Source organism: Trachypithecus francoisi, unplaced genomic scaffold (assembly GCF_009764315.1).
Source record: "Trachypithecus francoisi isolate TF-2019V2 unplaced genomic scaffold, Tfra_2.0 Contig01474, whole genome shotgun sequence".
In the NCBI taxonomy this organism is placed as follows: Eukaryota; Metazoa; Chordata; class Mammalia; order Primates; family Cercopithecidae; genus Trachypithecus; species Trachypithecus francoisi.
Genome location: NW_022681435.1, coordinates 5,080,283 through 5,086,282, shown reverse-complemented (window position 1 = coordinate 5,086,282; position 6,000 = coordinate 5,080,283).

The following is a 6,000-nucleotide window of genomic DNA, read 5'->3' as shown; positions in this document are numbered from 1 at the left end:
TCCTAACAACTCAAAAAAGTCCATTAATTTGGCAGAAATCCAAGTTCCCTCTTTTGTTTATATATTCTGAGATAATGATGTAAATTTTCATTTTTGAGTAAAAAGTTAGACATCTCTCACCACATCAATCATGGTTTTGTTTTAGTTTTAATAATAAATAATAATGATAAACACTTCCTGATTTCCTCATTTTTAATGAGGTAGGAGCAGTAATGTGCTAGTAATGTTTCAACATCATTTAGTTTTTAAGTTGAGAGGGGGACTGTCTGATTTTTAGTGTTTGCCAATTGCTGTGGTGAAATTACTACCACTATGGCTGATTTCAAGCTACTAAGGTGAATCACTGAACTCAGAACTGGGAAGATGCTAACCGTAAGTTCTTACAAGCCAGAAGGGGCTGATTCCAGCACACCAATGGGTAGCAGTATTTGCTGTTTGCCAAAAATCCCTGTAAATCTATTGCCAAGGGAATTTTTCCTCCTGCAGAGAGGCTACTTGAACTTACATCAGTTGTAAAAGCAAGCTCAGAACCAAGATAATTGGGTGGGTAAATGGTGGGGGAGTTATGTGAAAAGTAACTTCATTGTGTTTGTACAACAAATATATTCCTCCACAATTCACGCAGTAACTTTCTCTAACTATAAGCCTGGGGCATCTGAGTGTAACAGTCTGAGAGCTCAGTATGGTGGTGCTAATGCCAGCGTGCCCAGTGGACAGCCTGGGAGTCTGGGACCTGGCTCCAGTCCAAGCCCTAGTACAAATATTCTGTCTCACCTTGGGCTAACTGCTTAATTTCTCTGGGCCCACACATTTTCACATCTAAAATGTTAAAATGGGGGCTAGAAATAAGAGAACAGAACAGATAATAATCAAAGTTCCTTTTCTAAATCTTCAATATATGATCCCCTGAAATAACAGGAAACTAAGTGGGAGGGCAGTTTTAAGTGATGTTGTTTCCAAAAACATCATCATCGGGGAACAATGGAAATTCCCAAGGGGGAGACTTCTTGCTAATTGCTGGATGGTCTGCAGAGAGCTGTGGTCCCTATTCTTAGGTGAAAGGAAGGCTTTCATACAGGGTATTACTGCTGGGAAACAACAGCTTCCAACTGCCCTTCATTTCATCTTGTGATGAGATGAAATGTTTGCTTCCATATGCCCATCTGAGAGGGCTCTCAATTAAACCCAAAATGTCTACATGAGGCCCATCTCTTTGTCGGTTTATGGTATTTCAGCCATGATTACTATTCACTATACAATCCTTATATCAACAATTGCTTCAATCTAGTCTGAAAATGCTAGAGAATATCCAGATTGACATAGTAAGAGGTAAACTACTATACAGGAAATGTCTTTATCATCTGTGTCAAGGTCATATACTGAAAGTGGCCAAGGATATTCATTGTTAGTTGCCCACATGTAAAAATGGGGTTCTGGTAGGCACCTCTAAGAACATTTTTCTGATATACCTTCTGGGTTGCTTCAAGTAGCTAATATTTCATAAATGAGGGAGATCTGGTAGTGAGAGATGAACAAGCATAGTGTATTTTATCTCTGGATGCAATGTCAGTGTCAAAAAGAGCTTAGCTATTGATATTTTTGCGACCATTGCCAGCAACTCGCCGATGATATGCAATGTATAATACGATATAAGGGAGAATTCACAGCATCAAAGGCCAGTGCTGAAAAATATATTTTAGATGCTTAAAAATATATAGTTTACAAACCACTGAGAGTGATTTGAAACTCAGAACGGGGAAAATTCCCTAAACTTCATGAGACAGCCCTGGAAAGTTGAATGGTATACTTATTTTTTTTTTTTTTTTAGCAAATCTGTAACCATCTTACATAACTTAATAAATTATAGGCTATCCATCATACCTTTCCCATCCCCACATCACTCTGAACTATATTATTCCTGTTAGCCTTGACTCCCAAATTTTCTTGCTTTAATTTATCTGCTGGTTCTCTTATGGCCACTGGAGAATTAATGGTGCACGTTAATACGCATACCTTGTTGGGGGTAGCACACGCGGTGGGGAGATGGATGCATTCCTGAGTAAAACACCTAGGTTCAGATCTTGGCTCTACTTGAAACCAGCTGTGTGACCTTGGACATGTTACATAACCTCTCTGTATTTCAGTTTCCTTATCTGTAAAGTAGGGATAATAATAGTGTCTGCCGGCCAGGTGCAGTGGCTCAAGCCTGTAATCCCAGCATTTTTGGAGGCTAAGGCGGGAACATTGCTTGAGCCCAGGAGTTAAAGACCAGCCTAGGCATCATGGCAAAAACCCATCTCTACAAAAAAAAAAATACAAAATTTAGCTGGATGTGATGGTGTGCACCTGTAGTCCCAGCTTTGCAGGAAGCTGAGGTGGGAGGATGCTTGAGCTCAAGAAGTTGAGGCTGCAGTGAGCTGTGATCATGCTACTGCACTCCAGCCTGGGCAACAGAGCCAGACTCTGTGTCTAATAATAATAATAATAATAATAATAACAGCATCTACATCATAGGATTATTGTAAGAACTAAATTGGATAATTCATGTAAAATAATACTCAAAAGTGTATGGCATATACCTGCTGACATATACTTAGTATTCAACAAATAGTAGCTCTTGTATGTATTCTTAACTCTTGACAGTTGAATTTGTTGAACTTCAGTGTGTGTGCATGGTATGTGTGTATGTTTAGTGATTATATGAGTTGTGTTTTGCTCTGGCTAAAACTAAAAGTAAGTTGCCTTTCTTGCACGTGTATGAGCTAGTGGGAGGAGGAGGTCCTCGAGTGTGGCATGACACAAGGGGAGTTATTCCAGGATTAAAATACGTCTGCTATGGGGGCAATCTACATGCAGACAATCAAGTTGGTTTGATACACTTTATGAATTGATATCTCATAGGCCTTTCCACAGACACTTTCACCCCAATGTAAAGCATCACTGAGAGGTGAAATGACAAGAGGCTGTGGCCAAATGTCCTTAATTCACTGGTCTCCCTCTCCTTCTCTGTCCAGTGCATGGGGATATGCATGTCTCCTTCGTGTTGTAGGTGAGACTGTTCATCCAGAATACTTCCAGAAACTGGACCTTCTCCATACATCCACAATCAAGGAGCCGCTTTATACCACAACTTCCTCACTTTTGGAAATGTGTGTCTCCCAGCCATCCCAAGTTTAATGGGGCTTTAGCTGTGTCTAAGGTTGGCTGCAGGTGGGGGATGGAAAGAGGGGGTTTCTTTGATCCATCTAATGAATTTATGAATTAACCAGAGGTGGGGGTTCAGAAGCCAGGCTTCTTACTGTTGCTGAAGCAGGGCTGATTATGAGCTAGCCTAACTGCTGGAAAAATGCAGCTTCATGCTAGAAGAATTAGGGACATGGCCCAGTCCATTCATCTTTCCTAATCGAGTTCTTGGGAAATACACACGTAGATTAGCCCCTAACAATGACCCCCGGCTGATTGCTTGGAGTACCCTCTGCCGTGCCCACAATGGTACTGACTAGCTCTTTATGTCCTGCACAAAGGAAGCCCCAACTCCCCCTTGTCCTCCTCTGCCCTGTCTCCCCCACCCCCATCACCACCACCCCTGCCCTCGCCAGTGGCTGTTGAAGTCTTTTCTACTTTTCTCCCCAGACTCTGAAATACACAGTAAATAAAAGCTAACCTCACCTGGACTTATTAGGAGGAGCTGGGCAGTTCCAGAGGAATTAACTTTGGAAAACAAGGCCATAAACCCCTTAGCAGCGTGTGGGCAGGAGCTTAAGAAAACGCTGCCAATCTTTGTTTGGCGGTGATTATCAAGATCAATTTAATATTGGGAAGTTTGCATAAAAAGCATCCTCGGTCAGAGGGGAAACAACAAACACCAATTAATTATCCCCATGGCTGCCCTCTGCTCACCAGCACCTCAGCACATCAGCCACCTGGCCTGTGTACCTGGCAGTCAGACCTTATCGGGTGCCACCAGGCCATTTGTGGGGTCTAGAAAGGTGGAGGAGGGGCGGAGGAGGAGGCAAAGCCTGGTCTGTCAGGGGACTCTCCAGAGGGTTTGTTAATTTGCCCTGGATGCCAATGCCCAAAGCCCACTCTCTATAGGGTCTGACTTTATTTCTTCTGGGAGCTAAACGGCTTCTACCTCCGCCTCTTAGATGCAGAATTCAGTCTCAGGGAAGGATTAAAGACAGACTGCAGACTAAGATGGGCTTTGATTGTTTTCAAAAAGATCACACTCTACAACAATAATTACAAATGAGCTGCAGGCAGAAAACACTGGACAAGGAGTCAGTGGCCTGAGTTCTAGTCCTTACCCCTCCACTTAATAGCTGTATCACTTGGAGCCTCAGTTTCCTCTTCTGTAAAATGGGGACCAATATATCTGTCCTGCTCACCTCACAAGGTTGTGAAGATCAGATGATATGAAGAATGTGAGAAGATTCTGAAAACTACAAAGGAACATGTTGAGAGAATTGCTTGAGCCCAGGAGCTCCAGGCTGCAGTGAACCACCATCACGCCACTGCACTCCAGCCTGGGTGACAGAGAGGGACCCTGTGTCTAAAATAAACAAACAAATAATAAATAAATAAAAGTGATATGTGAACACCATAAAGTGCTATTAACTTTCATTAATTTAGCTTTTTTCTTAAAATAAAAACTAATTTCTGACTTGAATTAGTTCAGTTTCTATCTCCTGCAGTCACATGCTTGCCCTTATTTTAGTTTGCTTTTATATAGTTTTATGAAAAACAGATATGCCCATCACGGGGAATTAACCACTGAATGATCCTTAAGGAATTGGCTTGTCCTTGGCAAATATCCTTCTAACACCAATTTAAAGGTGGAGGATCTGAGGGTGTGTGTTTTCCCTCTTCCTTTGTCTTGTCTTCCAGACTGGATTTTTTTTTTTTTTTTTTTTTTTTTGAGGCGGAGTCTCGGTCTGTCGCCCGGACTGGAGTGCAGTGGCCGGATCTCAGCTCACTGCAAGCTCCGCCTCCCGGGTTTACGCCATTCTCCTGCCTCAGCTGCCTCAGCCTCCCGAGTAGCTGGGACTACAGGCGCCCGCCACCTCGCCCGGCTAGTTTTTTTTTTGTTTTTTTTTTTTGTATTTTTAGTAGAGACGGGGTTTCACCGTATTAGCCAGGATGATCTCGATCTCCTGACCTCGTGATCCGCCCGTCTCAGCCTCCCAAAGTGCTGGGATTACAGGCTTGAGCCACCGCGCCCGGCCCAGACTGGATGTTAAACTCCACCAGGCCAACGGCCCTGGCCTTTCCCAATTTGTTTGATGCCCACGATGTGGCCCTGGACGGTTGCCTCGCCCTCTAGAGGGACGCAGCAAACGCTTGTCTGAACGTAAGCGGGATAAAGAGGACGCCCCTGCTGTGGAGATCAGAGCGCCTACTGAAAAGGAGATTGTAGGGATGTTGTCCTCTAGGTTTTTGAGCTTTCATAGGAAAGCATTTTAATTCACGGTTCAGGCCACCAGCTCAGGGAAGGCCAAGCGCCCTTCTCGGGTCTCACCTCAGATTTGAGGGGTGCGATGTTCACAGCGCCATTGTCCATCCGCAATGTGGCAGGTGAAACACACTCGCCCTATGAAATCATCTTTCCAAGTGGCCGATCAGTCGCTGTGGGCCACGGAAGCCTCGAGGGGGTCCAAAGGAGAAAGAACTGCAAGCCTGCAAGCCGATTATTCCTGAACCCTCGGAGAGGCGCGGGGCCTCCTCCCCGGGAGAAGGTCCTTCCCCAGTCAGTTCTGGGCCCTATCCTTGGTCCGGAGAAGTGTTGGAGGGAGGTGGGAGTGCGACACCGCTGTACTTCAGTAAAGGATCCCGTCCTCCCCGCAGGACAGTGGGTGAGAGCGAGGAATTCCCGGTGGGTCTCCTGCGGGACCTAAGCCCGGCTGCACATCCGACTCGGGGCTCCCAGTCTCCTGCTGGGCAATCGGGCGCTAGAGATCACCGGACTTGCGGACAGAAATGGCCCTGGGGTTGGAGCTGGGG